The following is a 19054-nucleotide window of genomic DNA, read 5'->3' on the forward strand; positions in this document are numbered from 1 at the left end:
CCCCTCTTCTTTTAGACTTCACACAGCTCTGCATCACTGCACTGCAACTTAGAGGGTCCCGTAGCACCCCTCGGTCCTCTCCAGCACCCCGCGGAGGACGAGCCGCTGCTGCAGGAGCGATCCGATCTTTGAGGGATCATAAAAAGACCCAAATAAACTGCAGGCTGTGGGTTGTGCAGGCTGAGTGATCCTCTGTGGCAGCATGTGTTCCCAAAGGTGGATACTGGATCGTTACGCAAACTGCCGTCGTGATTTTCATTGAGTGTGATGTGGCTGCGTCTTTCCTGCTCTGTTACACACTGCGAACAGCTGCTGATGAACAGCTGGAGGGGAATAAAAGACCCCCCCCCTCCCTCCCAGCCTTTAATGCTATAGTTCAACCAGGTGACTTAGACATGACAGTAAGTGTGCAGCAGTGGAGTCATTCATGCCAAACGGGCGGATGATTGGGACCTTTAATGTCCAACTGATAGCAGAGGTCTGTCTGGTGTTTCCCTCATACCACCGTTCAAGTTAACTCCATGCAATGAAATGGTTATTAAACTGAAGTGTGTTAAATTAAAGGGGCACTCTGGCAATTTCACAGTGCACTTCCATAAAGTTGGGGGACTCCTAAGAGGCAGATTTAAAAAAAAAACAATGGTCAAAATCTATTCAGCATGAATGGGTCAGGTGTAGAAAAAAAGATCCTACATTTCCCATAATGCAACTTGTTGGCACCTATCATTACACCTTCCTTGTCTGGTTAATGCACATCTGTCAAATGCGACGCCCACAGTTACTCAGACTTGTTTAATATGCCTCTATGTCTCTAAACTCACGGCGAGATAACCCAGATTACATCACTATGACATCGTCAGCAAGTATTTTCTTCCAGTCAGGGGGAAGCTCCCTCCAGAGCCACAGAAGTCATTACACAACAGCCTCAGGCTGCACAGCGCTCCTCACGATGAGAACGATGACCCAGTGTGTAAAGTTGGCGGAGTGGCCCTTTAAATGAGCAGAAATACTGAATTCCACACACGTAGCTTTAAACTACAAGACATGTTAAAAATCTTCATGATCTGTATCATCATTGATCATCATCCCATGATGCTGCTGCTGTCTGAGCAATGAAGATGAAGAGGTGGATGACATGAGAGAGAGAGAGGGGGGGGGGGGTTCCCATGGGAGCTTGACACCACGGGGGAAAGAGGGGAAAAAACAGTCCCACTGATGTAGATAAATGATGAATGAATCACATCTGTCCCCCTCCTCTGCTCAGCAGAGTCTCTGGAGACTGTGTTCTGAACCTGACCAGGAAACACTCCTCTGCTGTCTGTCTGTCTGTCTGTCTGTCATCTCACACACTAACTCCCTCTGTCTCTCAGCTCAGTCATGTTACTGACACACAGGGAAATAAATGGCTGATATTTTTACGTGAAACTCCCTCTGTGTGTGTGTGTGTGTGTGTGTGTGTGTGTGTGTGTGTGTGTGTGTGTGTGTGTGTCCGTTAGCAGCGCTTTCTGCCATCTCTGATTTAGACTGCCATCACGTCCAAACTCTTAGAATACCTCATCTGATGACCAAAAACAGGAGGAAAAAAATCCTCAATTGTTGTACTTTGAAACGCACTGAAACAGACAGCTGTTAAAACAAAGAGTTAAGAGTAATAGTAGACTTTTTTTCTTATTTAACCAATACAGTATTTATAGCTGCCTTTGATCACTATGGAGCCTCACTGCACAGAGCTCCTATTCCTATGTGTCATACAGGAGTCCACCAGTGTACAAAGTGTTTCCAGTGCATCTTGTGAGCATTCAGCCCAGTGGGATGAATTTCACAATATTTATACAACATTCTGCAAATGTTACAAAAACATCTTTCTCTAAAACATTTCTCAAAGGAGAAAACGGAGGGCCTCGATGCAGAGAAGTAAAGAAAAAAAAAAAAAAGAAAGTCTGGCCTATATGTGCAGAAATAAAGGCACCAAATATATAAAAGCTTGGACTGGCAGCTGTGCTGCTTTCAGCGGGTTTCAGGTTTCCTGAGCAGCAAAAAGAGGGCTGTGGTTACGTGTCTCTAGAAATAGGAAGAAAACAAAAAGGAGGAAGTGATGTACCGATTACATCATAACAAAAATAGAAAACAACAGGCCTCGTCATGTCGCAGGGGTTAATAATGATAAATCAGTCAGTGATGGCTGGATTCCATTTAGCTGCATCAGGTTCAGGGTCCTGGTATTGTTCATGTTGGTCTGCTGCCACATTGTCACGTCCGACTAGTGGTGCCTTCCAGTGGTGTTTGGAATTGTTGTATTCAGGACTTCATGAGATGGAAATCCTAAAGGGTTCTCCAGTTGTGATGTGTTGCTGATGTTTTCAGACATGGCGGAGGACGGTAAGTTAATACATTGTAATTTTGTAATTTTAGTCGTTGTCAAAACTTTTTTTTTAGTCATTTTATGTCTGAGGAAAATGTTGATATTCCTTACGGCCTCACATTTCCTGCATTAACATCACCTGCTTGCTTGCTTGCTAGCTAAAGTGTTATCCTCAGTGGTGAAACAGCGACAGCGGTTCTTTTGGCGTCCGTGTTACCTCGCGGTATTGCCTGGCAACGATGTTCTTTCAACGTAACAACTTGAACGCCGAGTGTAGCGTGTACGCGACCTCTCATATCGTAACCACGAGTTCTTGTGTTTGGTATGAAGGCAGAATGGGACAGTTGAATAAAATGGAGCCATCGTTAATATCTGTAGTAACACCTGCGCCTTTTCTGCTATGACAAGTCAAAATGTCTGCTGTGAAGAAGGACTAGCTAACACTTTCACAGTGACAACACGCTAACATGCTGATGTTTAGCAGGTATAATGGTCACCATGGCGGCCATCTTGATTTAGATGGATAGCATGCTAACATTTGCTAACTAGCACTAAATGCAAACCTGACGTGTGAGAACAAGAGTCTCCACTGGTTGTCTGGTGTTTTTACCCTTTGGTTATTGTGCGATAGCGTGCTGCTGTAAGATTTAACATGTTAATTAGAGGCCTTAAGTGTTGTAGAGGTGCTAATAGATACATTCTGTTCCCTTTGGACAGAGCCCGGCTAGCTGTTTCCCTGTTTCCAGTGTTTCTGGGAAGCAATGCTAACTGGTAGCTAGCTCCAGCTACGTATTTACTGTACAAACACAGAGTGATATCAATTCCTCAGCAAATTCTCACGAGTGCATTTTACAAAATGTCGAACTGTTCCTTTGACTTCATCTCAAAGCTGCAGTAATGAAAACACGTTAGAACCTCACACCGTGTCTGCCTTCATCTTTGCTCCGTTTGTGGGTCAGTTATCTGATTGTCTTCCCCGTCTTTGCTGAAGAAGCTGCGGGTATCAGGGCTGGAGAGACAGACGGGTCTCCCATGGGTGCCGGTCACCGCTCTGACATCAGTGCTCCAATAATCACATACATAGTGGCCCATAGGCCAGAGGGAGATTATATTTGGCGTCTCATTGTTCCCCTCAGGAAACACTTCCCAACCCGCCTCTCTCTCTGCAGCGTTTTGGACATTTTGCTCCTTTTTTCCCTTTTACAGCTGCAGCACAGACACATGAAGTGGAAGGTTCCTCATTAAAATAGGTTTAAAAGTGTCATGGAAAAGTGCCTGTGCTTCTTCTCCTCCTTCGTCGCTCCTTAATCGCTGAACACACACATAGCTGTGTCCACCACACTGCACACTCTTTCTCTCCTCTGCTTCCTTCCCTTCTTCCTCCTACTTCCTTCTGCCCCCCCCCCCCCCCCCCCCCACACACACACACACACTTTCCTTCCGTACTTCTAGCAAAACTCATTTCCTCGTTTCTCTTACTTCTCACGTCCCCGCAGTCATTTCTATCTCCATCGCTCCTCTTCGTTTTTATTTTAAACTTGCTCTAGCTCTCATCTCTCTGCGTATCCTTTTTTTCATCATCTCCTCCTACTCTTTTTTTTTTTTTTCCCACTCCTCTCCGTCCGCCCTCTGTCCTTTTCATCAGGGATTCACAAATATTGATAAATCCCATGTCACATGTTGCGAATCCAAGCAAAGCCACTTCATTTCCAGGATTTGTTTTTATCATAGAGGGATCTTGAGAGCTCTCGTGGCGTAAGATGTACATACAGTGGGTACGGAAAGTATTCAGACCCCTTCACTTTTTCCACATTTTGTTATGTTACAGCCTTATTCCAAAATGGATTAAATTCTTTTTTTCCCTCATCAATCTACACACAATACCCCATAATGACAAAGTGAAAAAAGTTGTTTAGAAATTTTGTGGCCTCCATCATTCGTAAATGGAAGAAGTTCAGAACCACCAGGACTCTTCCTAGAGCTGGCCGCCCGTCCAAACTGAGCAATCGGGGGAGAAGGGCCTTGGTCAGGGAGGTGACCAAGAACCCGATGGTCACTCTGACAGAGCTCCAGCGTTACTCTGAGGAGAACCTTCCAGAAGGACAACCATCTCTGCAGCACTCCACCAATCAGGCCTTTATGGTAGAGTGGCCAGACGGAAGCCTCTCCTCAGTAAAAGGCACATGACAGCCCGCTTGGAGTTTGCCAAAAGGCACCTAAACGACTCTCAGACCATGAGAAACAAGATTCTCTGGTCTGATGAAACCAAGATAGAACTATTTGGCCTGAATGCCAAGCGTCACGTCTGGAGGAAACCAGGCACCGCTCATCACCTGGCAAATACCATCCCTACGGTGAAGCATGGTGGTGGCAGCATCATGCTGTGGGGATGTTTTTCAGTGGCAGGAACTGGGAGACTAGTCAGGATAGAGGGAAAGATGAATGCAGCAAAGTACAGAGACATCCTGGATGAAAACCTGCTCCAGAGCGCTCAGGATCTCAGACTGGGGCGACGGTTCACCTTCCAACAGGACAATGACCCGAAGCACACAGCCAAGATAACAAAGGAGTGGCTTCGGGACAAGTCTGTGAATGTCCTTGAGTGGCCCAGCCAGAGCCCAGACTTGAACCCCATTGAACATCTCTGGAAAGACCTGAAAATAGCTGTGCAGCGACGCTCCCCATCTAACCTGACAGAGCTTGAGAGGATCTGCAGAGAAGAATGGGAAAAACACCCCAAATGCAGGTGTGCCAAGCTTTTAGCATCATACCCAAGAAGACTTGAGGCTGTAATCGCTGCCAAAAGTACCTCAACAAAGTACTGAATAAAGGTTGTGAATACTTATGTACATATGATATTTCAGTTTTTTATTTTTAATACATTTGCAAAAATTTCTAAAAAACTTTTTTCACTTTGTCATTATGTGGTATTGTGTGTAGATTGATGAGGGAAAAAAAAGAATTTAATCCATTTTGGAATAAGGCTGTAGCATAACAAAATGTGGAAAAAGTGAAGGGGTCTGAATACTTTCCGTACCCATTGTATCTACATATCTTATGGGTCACACAGTTTGACTGGCACATCACAGGAGAATGTCGAGGCGCTTAAACCATGCTGGAGATACTTGCTCCTCCTCTCATTCATGTGTCTCATGCGTGTTCATCTATGTTGAATTTTGCCTTCACATTAGCAATAGAAACTGTTATCGTATTGCGTTTGAAAATGAAGAAATCATTTATTCCACTGTTGGCCCATCACCTCCAGCCTGCAGCATTGCTCTGCTCAGTATTACCTGATTGCCTACCTCAAACCGGTGACGACACAGCATGTTTCAGTGATGAGCGCGTGGTCGAAGGCAAGTCTGAGCCTTTAACCTCCGTATGACTCTGCAGAGATCTGAGCTGTAGAAAAATATATTTCAACCTCATCTACTACCAGTAACAGTGTGACTGGCACACTGGCACTTTTACAGTTCATATTAGAACAGCGTTTGAAACAGAGACACCATGAAGATTTACATCGTACATCCTGATTTTACAAAAGAAGCAGGTAGCAGCTTGCACGCGTCATCTCCTCTTTCAGTGAGTTCAGCCCGATCAATCCTAAAGCTGAACACGAGTGTACTGAATCATCTTTGTCACGGACACTAGGAAGTGAAAGCACCAGATGTGATCCACAGCATGTTAATTCCTTACTTACACATTACTAAATCCTCAGAAACAATCATAATACCATAATTGTGGTGCAGGAAGGTGGCTGCTTGCTGAGCTATTCACCTTTTAACATAAACTCACACAGTCTAAGTTGTTGGAACAGTTGTTTATTCACACACCCAGCAGTTGTAGAGAAACATTAACTTTCACGTGGAGTCGTCTTTGTTTCCAACTGATGAATGTAAGTCCAATATTTGCTCTCCTTTTAGCTCTGTTTTTGGTCTCCACCAACTCTTGAGGGAAATACCTTAGCTTCTAAACGATCCGCTGTGTTCACCAGCTGGTTGTTCAGTTTTAATACTACTAATACTAATACCTTTGAGATCAATGAGAGTCGACCAAAACAGTGACGTTTTTTTTTCCAGACACCAATTTGCTTACATTCATTATTTCTCTATATAGTATTTTCTATGAGTAGTGGCGGAGTCCGCCATTCCTGCCCTGCTCATTAAAGTCATTAAAGTCACCTCTTTTTCCTAATTTCCCCAGTCTCATTCCAGTGTTTTGAGTTTCCTACCCATTTCTTCACCTCCTTCATCCTTCCTCCCGTTCACACACCTTCTACCTGTTCTGCAGCCTTCCTCCATCTCATCCTCAGTCTCCCAGTATGTGTGCTGTAATCCTCAGCTCAGCCTTCCTTAAACCAAACATGCAGACACATTACGTTAGGAAAATAGTGCCTAGACACACACATAGAGAAACACACACGCCTAATAAAGAAGGATAAGTGAACGTGCGGGCACACTCTTAAATCTTTCACAGTTAAACAGTCGAGGGCACACTTGAACTCTTACACAAACAAGCTCAATGAGCACATATGCAACAGCAGCATACGCACACATGTAACACACACATACATTAGTGCCTACATTTCTTTTTGCATCTGCACATCCTTAATCTCCTCGAGGGGGTCGTTGAGTTACAGTTGTATGGGTAGAACAAGGAAAGAATTGGATTAAGACCACTTAAACAAGTATTGTGTTTGTGTGTGTGTCAGGGTTCCTCTAACAAATACCAAGTAATGAAGTACCAGCAGAGCATGACTCCTCTCCTTATCCCCAAACTACGCTGAGCATGAATATTCATACACACACACACACACACATGCACACACACGCGCAGTTTAAAGACGCTGCATCACATGCACCCACACATATACTGTATGAAGGAGCCACTGTCCTCTGTTGTAATCAGGCTAATCGAATTCATCTCCTTTTCTCATTGTGTGTTCATATATGTGTGTGTGTGTGTGTGTGTGTGTGTGTGTGTGTGTGTGTGTGTGTGTGTGTGTGCATACTCATTGGCATGTAGCTCCTAAAACGTTTGAATCGAAATGCATGTGTTTGATGTGCGTATTCATTCACATGTATTGGTGCAGAGGTGGAGATAGTGCTGGTATGTTGTACTCAAGTAAAAATACTGTTAAAAGTTACAGCAGCTGTGTAAAACATTAACTTAGCTTACTGCTGACTTTTCACACGCCACACACACAACGCTACGCTACAAGGAAGCGCGGTGGCATCATCCCTCTGTGCAGTGAGTTGGCTGCATCCATCACCATGAGTGTGTTGACATGCCTGTCTCACCTGTCTGAACACCAAGTCCTCAACAATCTGTTGGAGGCTGAACTTGAGAGTGTATTATACCCTCAGCATCTCTGTCCCACTGTGCCCCTCAGACTTTTCAAACATTTGGAGCTGAAAGATGCTCTGCAGTTGCAACAGTGACAGAAATAGTGTAAAACAGCAGAAAGGCCTCCCACAGCTCGCTGAGGGTAGAAGTTCCTCAGCAGTCCACGATCAACCGGGAGTGTTAGCCAGACCCAGCATGCACCTGTTGGTCACGCCACATCGTAGGTTTGTCTACTTTGGCTCACTTAGCGCTGGTTTAACCACACCAGGTTAGTGCGTCAAATCAGTGATTGATTAAGGAAGATGCAGCCTTTTATATGCGTCAGCACTGGTGACAGCGGTGGCCAGAGGCATTATGTATTCACGTTTTCCATCCATCCATCCATCCATCCGTATTACATCTGCCTGTCTGTCCATGTTCATGTGAACACGATATCTCAGGAACGCCTTGAGTGAATTCAAATTTGGCCCAGAAGTCCACTTTGACTCGAGGATAAACTGATTAGATTTTGGTGGTTAAAGGCAAAGGTCACTGTGATCACACAAAACAGGTTTTTCGCCATAGTTCATATGAATTCTGCTAATTTGCTCATTTTGACAAATCTGCAAAAACACTTTTCTGGCTATTATTCAGCACCATAACTCAGGAACAGGAGGGGAGGAGAAATATGGTTACATATTTCACATTTGGTCCAATATTGAATCCATGACACTAATCTTTCTGTGCTGCCGAGTTGAGGATGTGTGTCCACGTTTTAGAACTCGTAGCTTCTTTGGAACCGCATCCATATTTGAAGCCTCGTCTTCTGTCATCGCTACAGCTCTACAGCTCTACAGCTCTGCAGCTCTGGGTTCTGTCAGAAGCAGCTTTATTGGCTGAACATGTGAAAACAAACAAAGAATTTGACAGAGTCAACTTTTGTCTCAAGGGTGCACAACAAACGACATCCTCTATGCTTAGACCCTCCACTCCAGCATGAGCACTCTTCACCACAGGTATCATATGAGTCTGGACAGACACGGATGGAAACTGGTTGGCGGAGGCACACAACTGCAAGGGGGTGATCCTAGTTTAACTATGCTGAGGTACTATGATGCTAACCCTACCCCACAATGACACCATTCTTCATATAATTGCATTATTGTGCATCGTCCTGTTCACAAACCACGAGACGTGCCCCCCTCCCTCCCTGATGCTGTCCGCATGAGCGTTTTCCAGCGTGTCGGCTGAGTGTCACCTCTCTGGAGCTCTGCCCTCCTGTGGCCGCAGACACACCAGCGCATTCTTCTCTGCTGGAGCTTCTGATTTATCACCTTCCTACAGTTCCACTCTCACTTGGTTTATCAGGACTTTCTCACGTCACTTTTGCTTTCACTCTCTTCACTACTCTTGTAATGCAGCAAAGTACAATACTTGAGATAAAAAAATACTTAACTGCAAGTAAAATGACAAACAAAACAACTTAGTTCTACTCATGAGAGTGAATGTAATTGGTTATGTTCACCCCTTTATGGCTGCCCACACACACTCTTCACCCTGCAGTGTGTACTGAAAGCATATAGGAAGGTTATTGGCAAGGAGGAGAGCACTGGGTGTCCAAGGTCGGAGAAGATCTTGTCTTTTACTCTCCCTCCACACACACACACACACACACACACACACACACAAATACACAATTCTATAGGGAATGAGTGCAGAGAGCATTAGCTTTCAGTCTAAAAGAGGCAAGGGGAAAAGAGAAAAGTGAAAAACTGCAATGGAGTTTACAGGAACACAAATCAAGAGAGAAGTAAGAGTCGTGTTATGGAGGTGAGCGAGAGAGGCAGAGGGCGAGTGGAGAGAGAAGACGGAGAGAATAAAATGGAGAGAAGGAAGGGGAGCGAGGAATAGAGACGCAGAGCGAGATCAGGACCTGTGTTTATCAGGCCTGTCAGAAAAAGGCGGACCATCATGGATCACTGACCAGAGCCTCCGGACAATTCAATTTAATAAGATCTGAAGGCAACAAAAGAGATCCTGCAGAAGCTCTCCAACGCTGGTAACTTTGGATAGAAGCCACCAGGGAGAAAGAGGACGACAGAGAAGGAGAGCCAGAGTACACAGAGAGGCTGCAGTTAAGTGAAGGACGAATAAGGTGGAAATGTGTTTCCCCACACACATTCAGGGGAAGACTTCTCCGAGTACATTAGCAGTGTAAACAGAGACAAGAGGCCATACAGCAACCGATGATGTCGCCATTAGTCAAAATGTAATCAGGCGTCCCTCTAAATGGGCCGAAAATGTGATAATGCCCGTTAGAGTAATAAATGGCTGGAACATGTAGCATCTTTAGATTGATAATGTTCTCATCTCATCCCTGATGGGCAGAGCATTACCCAGCAGCACTACAGTCAGCTGACTGGATGATGTCACGAGCAGACTGCAGTTCACTAATGCGCTTCCTGCAAAGTATGCAGTACGCTGGTGTGGTTTCAAAGCTGCAATAATTGATTTGTTGTCAACTTGGGGGCAACACAAATGCAACACTGACATATTATCACCTATAAACAATTTGTTACGGCTGACGTGTGAGCAAACAGGTGCCTGTTTAACCATCCAGCAACATTAGCGTTCATTTGGAGTCGTGTTTCTGGCCACGTGACAAATGTCTCTCCTTCCTGCAAGAAAACAACTGCATTTTACAAAACGTTGAACTGTTCTGTTGAGATAACTAGCTTATTTATTAGCTAGTTTGACGTGCTTGGTCACGGCCCACGACAATGTGAACAGGTGAGGAACCTGATCTTTGATGAATGGTTAATGATCAGCTCCTGAATAACTGAATCAAGCAGTCTTGTGGGTCATGATGGGTTACTGGAGAACAGGCTGGGAAATACTATATTAATCAGCCACTAGCTAATGATTAGTTCATAAGTATCAGTAAGTATCAGTGGACTGGAATAACAAAGACCTTCTAGTAGTCTTTCATTTCTTATGGGCTGGGCAGACTGTGGGGATGGAAGTACTCCAGCGTAACAAAGTCACAACTCAGAGTGAGGTATCACTGTAAGCACGTAAATATGATAATAAATGTGTCCTTCCTTCTTTATGCTGCTCAGTGGATGATTCATAATAAATCAGGAATGGCTCATGAGGAAAGTGGTCGTTATGCCAATACACTGATACTTCTGAGCTAATCAATAGCTAATGATTTATTTATGTAGTATTTCCTAGTCTGTTCTCTAGTAACCTATTAGTATCCTGTATAAAGTCCCCGATTCAGAGGTATTCAGGATCTACTCATTAACCATTCATTAAGGATCAGGCTGTCGCTTACTCCTTCCTCAGTAAGGAGTCTCGTTTTTGTGGGCTGTACTGTAAAATGTTACCGAGTGCTTGTCTTGTGTTTTTTGTTTGTCTGCATCCTGCTACAGATGGGAGGGGAGCTTGTTTGAATAAATGTGCACAACCTGCAAGGATGTGAAGTGACACGAGCATTAAAAAAAGATGTGCATGGCTCGGCGGATGAGCACATATGTGGGCCCGCACCTGCCCCCGTGTACCTATGTGTGTCTGGTCGTGTGTGCTTGCATGCATGAACGCCTGAGTGTCTGCGGGACGGAGGGGAAGGTGAAGTGGACAGAGCCTCCAGCTCTGTGGCTGCGGGGACGAGGGCTTTGAGGCTTAGAGAAGAAGAAAGAACACAATCGACCGCAGACTCCTTCAGACGCCAGATAGTGGAGATAAACCAGACACAGTCAAAGCAAAGAGAAAGGCAAGCCAACAGGAAAATCAAACTGAAGTCATCAAAGATGTGAAGGTTGAGGGAGATGCATTTGTATGTTTTCCTGAGTCGCTCAGAACGGAGTCAACCTACACAGACATTTAGACCTGTAGTTGTTGTGGATAAAAGAAACTTAACAACTTGCAACCTTTCCATAACCCACACTTTTTAGAACTTGTGAGGCTTCGGTGCTCAGTTCTTTTCCTTCATATTTCATGTACAGAGCTGCTGAAAGTCTGGTCCTTGATTATTCCATAATCTTGTGTCTTCATCCTTTTGAACATATGGTATAGACACCATTATACCCCATGCTCCACAGGCATTGCAGACTCCTTGTACACATTTTAATTTCCTGCAGCTGATTCTAGCTCCTCCTGAATGGCATCTTCTCCCCACATGCTCATCTGGTCTCATCATCCCTTCATGTGTTTACCATTGCTGACCCTCATTTGTAAAATACTGTAAAGAGTGTGAACATGAAAATCTGGAGGAATCATCTAAAAAAACAAAGTCACCTGAATAATATCAGCGTATGTACATTATGTACACTATACTTAAAATGCACAAAAACAGTCATTTTACCTGACTGAAATGTAAAGCAGTGAAAATACTAAATAAATTGTACACTTTAATGGATATAGATTTTTTTTTTAGGTGGCTAGAAAATGTTTTTGTGCTGCCCCCGTCCACAGCGGTACATTGTATCACATCTGTGCAGGTAGTCCTGTCTGCTTCTCCAAACTGGGGGGGCGTGCTGACCGCCATCTACTGTAAGTAATACACAAACTATGGCTGAGCACCTCGTACAACCCCACTTCAAAGAATCCAAACCATCCCTTTCAGAACAACTTTAAAGCCACTATCTGCAGGATAGAAACACAGAGTGAAAGAGCTGAAAGCAACACAGAGCCAATGCCATCAAAACAACAATAAAGACATCTAAACCCACTTATCTTACGTCAGGGTAGTAGACGCTCTTTGAAACACTCAGCATGGCTGCATGCACATACAGGAGTGTCAAGAACTACAGCCAAAACAGCCCACAGTCCGGCAATACGGGAATCACTACATGCAGTACACATCGTCAGAGGCACATTCACACGGCTGTAAATACACAGATATGCAAATCTGTTGATAAAAAGTGGCACAGCCGCATGTTCACTCCTAATAACGCAGTGCTCTGAAATGTAAATGTGGATGAAAATTAATACATTTATCAACACATCCCCAGGTTATCACACACCTAACAGTGTCACACACACCCCTAATTACTTTCTGTGAGCTGAGTCACAGAATTTAAAAGGATCTATTAAGATAATTGTGCAATAATTAATGCAATGTATGTATGTCGAGTTCTGTATTTTCTATATAACGGCACACAACACGGCCAGCCCCTGGGACGAGAAGCTGATGATTACATTTCCATACTGTGTACATTAGAGGTGTTTTTTTTTTCCAGAGGAGGGTTAGCTTCCTGTTTGTGTGTTTGGCCTAAAGGGAATAGAGGTGAAGCTCGAGACAGAAGGAACATCTTTCATCTTTTTAGTAATGAAATATTTTAATTTCACTTCATTCCAAAGACAACAAAACTGTCATGTTCTCACTATAAAAAGGGCAGATGTGATTTTAGTTTTCTGTCCTTATTAGCATCATCTGTCATAAACCCTCGCTGACACACACCTTTTAAACAGATCGTTCTCACCCTGAGCTGCCGCCCTGATCTGTGATGGACCACATGAATAAAACTGACTTCACTTGAATCAATGTGTGAAGACGAAGACTCGGATGTGAGGCAGGGGAATGACTGCAGGGGTGAACCGTGCTGCTGCTTTCAGCCAGCAGGGCTACGTGGTTTCTCCTGTGTTTGTTGCCATGTAAACCAGAAATCTTGATTGTGCTTTTGCTTGTGAACGCTGTTGTTTGCCCTCTGCCATTAAGTCACGGATGTGTGGATGCTGCCTCTTTAGCCGGGTCTTGCTTGAAAAGATGAATACTGCGAGAAGTCCGACCATTGTGGAAGTTTTTCATTTTTGCTGACCGTGTGCCAGAGAGGTTTTGATCAATATGTAAGGCTCTAGTTTGTGATGGTGTTGTATTGGATTACATTGCTTCTAATATCAGGCTGTAGAAAACGGTGTTGGACAGTTTTAAGACAAGGGTTTGTTTTTTTCTGATCACCAAGTGAATCACTTGCTAAGATTAATTAAAGAGTATAAGAGCATTCAAATGTTTATAGAATACCAACTATATTCAATTAGGACACGAAGAAAGTGTTAAATATGGACTCCTTTTTACCAACATAGTCTTGCAGAAGCTCATTTGTCTTCTGGGTCTGATACTCCCTTACTTAAGAGGACTTTGCTTGGTGGGAGAACAGGCGGGCATTTGGCAGCAGGAGAAGCAGGCAAACAAGTCCCACGGGGCAACGCACTTGGTAAGAAGACAGGCAGCACATCATAGACAGGTTTACTCAGAGTAAATCAGCCAAGCAGCAACTTCAACTCACTTGAAATGATGCAAATGATGTCAATTTGAAGCACAAGCTATGAAATGTGTTTGCGAGTTCCTGCGTGTGTTCGAATCCCTCGAGACGCTGAAGGTTTACACACTGAGAGCTGAAGGTCTCCGTGTGGGTTCCTGCATCTCCATGGATCTTTACGCACACAAACAGAGTGTGTGTGTGTGTGTGTGTGTGTGTGTGTTTGTGTGTGTTTGCTCCCCTGTGTGCTGTGCGTCTGGGGAGTGAGGTGCTAACAGTGATAAGTTGCAGCAGCAGCTTCAGGTGCTGGAGTCAATAAAAGCTCATTAACTCAACAAGAGGGTCAGTGGCTCTGTCCACCACAATATACCTCCCACTTTGTCTTCTTCACAGGGGAGCGCTGTGTTTGTGTGAGCGCGTTTTCCTCTGCGTATGCATGCATGTATGTGTGAGGTGCTGGATCAATGGGACTGCACTCGCACACTTTAGAACGAGAGGAATGGAAGGAAACACATGGAGGAACAGCCACAATCATATGATCAATAATAACTGATTATGATATGATATGTTTGTCATAATAACTGACTTGACTGCTATTCATTTGTTCAGGCACATCACAAGTCTTTATGTCTTTAATGGCACGATGCCTCACTACTGCCTCAGAATCAAATTCCAAGGAACTGAAACTTGCTTAAGATGATTAATATGCCTCTGTACAACAGATATTTTCTATAAAAGCACAGGTGCAATGAACATCACTAACAATGGGACTGTTCCCTTTACATCCACCAGTTCCATGTCCCCACTACGTCTGTTTGCTGGCTCATTGGTATATCTAATAGGGACACTACTGGACGCTACTCCGCTGTCAATTTAAAATGAAGTGTTGACCACAGTGACCTTTAAAATATAACTGGAAAATAAATTAACTGTAAATACTGTAAAATACTAGTTCAAAGCGATCATAATATCATATTAATGCCTGAGAGAACTCAAATGCACCTTTAGAAAGTTATTATTAACGACATATTATGATTATTAGCCACCTTTTTGATTCCAGAAACAAGGATCCATATTAACCAGCTCATGGCGTCTAGGTTCGCTAAAAGCAGCAATCACAGATATTTATTTGGCCCCTAGGGACAGCTGATTCAATTATTTTCTATTCATTGTTTTCTATTCGTAGTGCCTACTGTAAAGTTTATATGCACGTTGAGATGATTAAAAGTGAGGCAAACTGATATCTTGCTAATGCTGCACAGATATAACACACACGGGGGAGATAATTCTTTGTGGGTTCATCATCACACGTGACCCTTTTCACATTACACAGTCATTTGATCCACTGTTGACATGAATAAAAATAATGGCAGGCTAATAGTAATAATGCCAGTAATAATATTAGTGTGGCAATTTACTGAACTTTACATATTTCAAGTGAGTTTCAAATCTCTCCTTGATTTTCATACTGTTGTAGTGAATTGAACCATTAACTGATTTCCAACCAGTGGCGTGAAATAAGTTTTGATAACTTATGATATGCTTTGAAAATGGTCTGTGGTTGCAGTTAACAGGCTGAACTGAACCGTTTTAGTTTAAAACAACAATTTTTTAACATTTTAAACAAAAAACACTACAGCTCTGCCTAACTTAGAGCACCATTTTCAGCAGCTTCTTATTAACTTAACAGTTGTGATTATTTGAGGCTAATGGTTTTCCTGCCAGAGCAGCCTCATGCTGGAGAGTTGAACCTGCTGACAGCTGTCCTGCTGGTCCACGTGCTGCTGTAATAAACTCTGTTCTGCTGACTTGTGTTTGGTCTTGAGAGGTTGTAACTTGAGTCCCATGTGGAGATGTTAGCTCATCCTTCAGCGAGAACTTCATCAATTCACCTGAGATCACTCTTTTTAGTTGCTCTGCTTTCTGCTCCTCCATCTCTTTCACTCCCCCTGGTTTTCAGGATTGTCCATCCCTTTCTGCTCTTGTTTTCCACTGTCAGTCATTCTCTTATCTGCTGCTTGTTGGTGCATTTGTTGTTGTGTCGTGTGTCCATGTGGTCCCTGTGGTCCCTGTGGTCCCCCCCCCCTCTGCTTTTCCATGACCACCTCTCAGCCGCTGCTTTAATGCTTTACATAACACAGGCTAACTAAACTGTTTTTTACACATCAATCTTTCATCACAGCTCCGTTGTGAGCTCTGCTTAACAAGCTTTTAGGTTGAATAATGCACAGACTAGTAGCCAGTGGCTGTTGCTGCAGGTCTGTGAGCATCAGTGTGTGTGTGTGTGTGTGTGTGTGTGTATTATCAGATTCACATTCTTGTAGGTCAGATTCATTTCCCTAACAGCGGTAGTCAGTCCTTTCACCCATCTGCTGCTGGCATAGCTGTGGACAGCTCTGTGTCCCTGGAGGGAGGTTGCTGGGTTAAGTGCCTTGCCCAAGGGCACGCCAGCAGGACATGTGGACAATTTCTCACTTAGTTGAGAAAATGACTGAAATTATTACGGCTTCGCTTGTGGAACTGTTCTGTCTCACTTGGTCTGGCATCAATGACTTTAAATAATCAAATAAAAGTGTGAAGGGCAACGCGACGTCTCTTCATCAGTGGACACAAACTAGGGCTGTGATCTATATCCTGTTAAATTAGGAGCCAGCATCTGTTTCCTCAAACATGTTGACTTAATGTAAATCAATACCCAGTGTCTCATGGGAAAAGGTCAAAAAGGTGGATGGTGGCTGTAATGACTCTGAGGAGGATTAGTACGGTTACAGGTACAAGCAGGGGGGAGGAAAGCAAGATGTTTTCAGTGAATGTTTAACTAATGTTAAGATCAGCTGGGCCACAGGTTCATATTCAAGTGACTTCATCAGTGTGTGAAATACAAAGGGGGCTCAGGCTCCCTGATCAACACCTACAAGCCTTTGAAAACCTTAATGCCAAGTTTTTGGGCTGTCAGAATTTAGGCCAATTATCACCACGTAAAGATAACATGGCTGACATGCTAGCAAACAGTGTGTTATTTCCACATCACACAGACACAGAGCAACATTAATTAGGAGTCATGTTTTTATTTTTTTACTCTCCTTATAACTCTGCTTTGGTCTCCACCAAACCGTGAGAAAAATATCTGGATCTGTAGGTGCTGAATGCTCTGCTGTGTTTACCAGCTAATATTGATCTATCTGCGGTTTAGTACCAGACAGGTTTATAGTTTTTTCTGCTGAGAACAGCTGCCTGCTGACGCTATGCAACACTGATGAGATCAGATCAGTGAGTGTGATTCAAAACAGTAAAAAAAAAAAAAAAACAAGACAACGAGCTAAAAGACATTAAACTGCTTTGTAGACCTGCAGGAAACTGAACTGCAGTGACCCCTTTCACATAACACCAAGTCATTTGATTGATCGTTCATATGAAAATATTGATTAGTGCAGCCTTATACAAATGAATGAGTTAGTTGATAGGCAGCTGTGTTTGAACTATGCACTCATATTCAGATAAGTGCAGAAAAGGTTTTGTGTTAAAATCAGAATCAACTTTACTGGCCAAGTTTGTACAAGCAAACAAGGAAATGTAAAATTAATGTAAAATGTTATTTCTTCATGGCTTATTCAATGTTTTTGTAAAATGTATGTAGCTATTTAGATTGAGTAACAAGTAGTAGTAGAGAACTGGTACAGATGTTGTGTTTTGGAAGTAGCCTACTAGCCTGCTGACAGACGGCAGGTGTTGCTGGAGTTGCACCTGTTGATAAAGTCGGTGCCATAAGTACAAGATATTATGTATTCACATTGCATGGTACCACAAGTCACGTGGCCAGAGATTGGTGGGTTAGCCCCATCAAGAGGGGAGCAACATGCTGCCCCAGGCGACAGAGTTGGAGTGTCTTGGAGGTAGAGTCGGATGCAGGAGGGAACCAAGCCCGAGGGAGAAATTCTCAATTTTCCAGTTAATCTACGTTCCAGAAATCCCCCGTGGTCAGGAGCTTTGGGTGAGATTGTGGATATAAGCAGCTGAAATGTTTTTCTTCACGGGCAGGGTTAGGAGAAAAACAGCTGCTCCGTCATGTGGAGGTGGCCTCCTGGGCGCATCCTTGTGGAGGTATTCCACGTGCATCCAACTGGAGGAAGCCCTTGGGACAGGCCCAGAACCTGGTGGAGGGGTTGCATTTCCCATCTGGCATACGTGGCAGGGAAGAAGAACACCTGGGCCTCTTTAGCCGGACTGGATGAAGGAGGATTTATAGTTGAGTGTTGGGGGGTTACCCTGCAGCTATGCTATAGCTACGGTGGCAAAAACATCACCCCCAAAAGGAGGCTGTGAGTGCTCAGCTTGGTCTCTAGCATAAGTTTCCAATGCTGTTGCAGATAGTGAAACAACATTACGCCAGTTGAAAAAGACTCTCTGCTGCTCTCTGTCACAGTGAGTGAACATGTCGAACAGTCTTGTATTCAGTAGTGAGACAAAGCGAAATAGACGTTACCTGTATGTAACTGCAGCTGGTGACATTCTCACTGCAAACACGATTAGCTGCACCGCCTCGTTTGCTTTGGAAGTTTGAAAGTCCCAGATCTGTGCTTCAATATTTGCTTTGCAAATGATTCGCCAACAGTGAGGACCGTCATTCTCTCATTTAATGTGAAAAGCCACTTTGCGTCGCTGCCACATAAACTAAATCTGTTCTGTGGAGCGACACATGAGGTTTCCTCTCCGTGTGGGTGTCTGGAGGACTATTTGTGCCATTTCAGTGCTCTCTGATAGGCTGTTACATAATGTTGTGTATTCTTGCACACAGCCCCTCATAATGCTGCATGGTCACTTACGAATGAAGCACACATTGTAACTGCATAATTTTGACAGAAACTGTGATAATTATTTTTAGAGCACAGCTACATTTGCATAAGCTTGGAGTAGAACCACAAATGGCCACAGACAGCAGATTATAAACAAGGTAATTATCTCAGAGTTTGGCATAAAGGAATAAAAACAAAAACCCTCCTACACTGAAGTGATTCTGCTCACAGACAGTAACTTTGTCTTTGGGTCTTGCCAAATGGGCTTCCCAGAGGCGGCGCGAGTCACAACAGGGCAGCCAGTATTTTTA

The sequence above is a fragment of the Pempheris klunzingeri genome, chromosome 5, assembly GCF_042242105.1.
Source record: "Pempheris klunzingeri isolate RE-2024b chromosome 5, fPemKlu1.hap1, whole genome shotgun sequence".
Lineage (NCBI taxonomy): Eukaryota > Metazoa > Chordata > Actinopteri > Acropomatiformes > Pempheridae > Pempheris > Pempheris klunzingeri.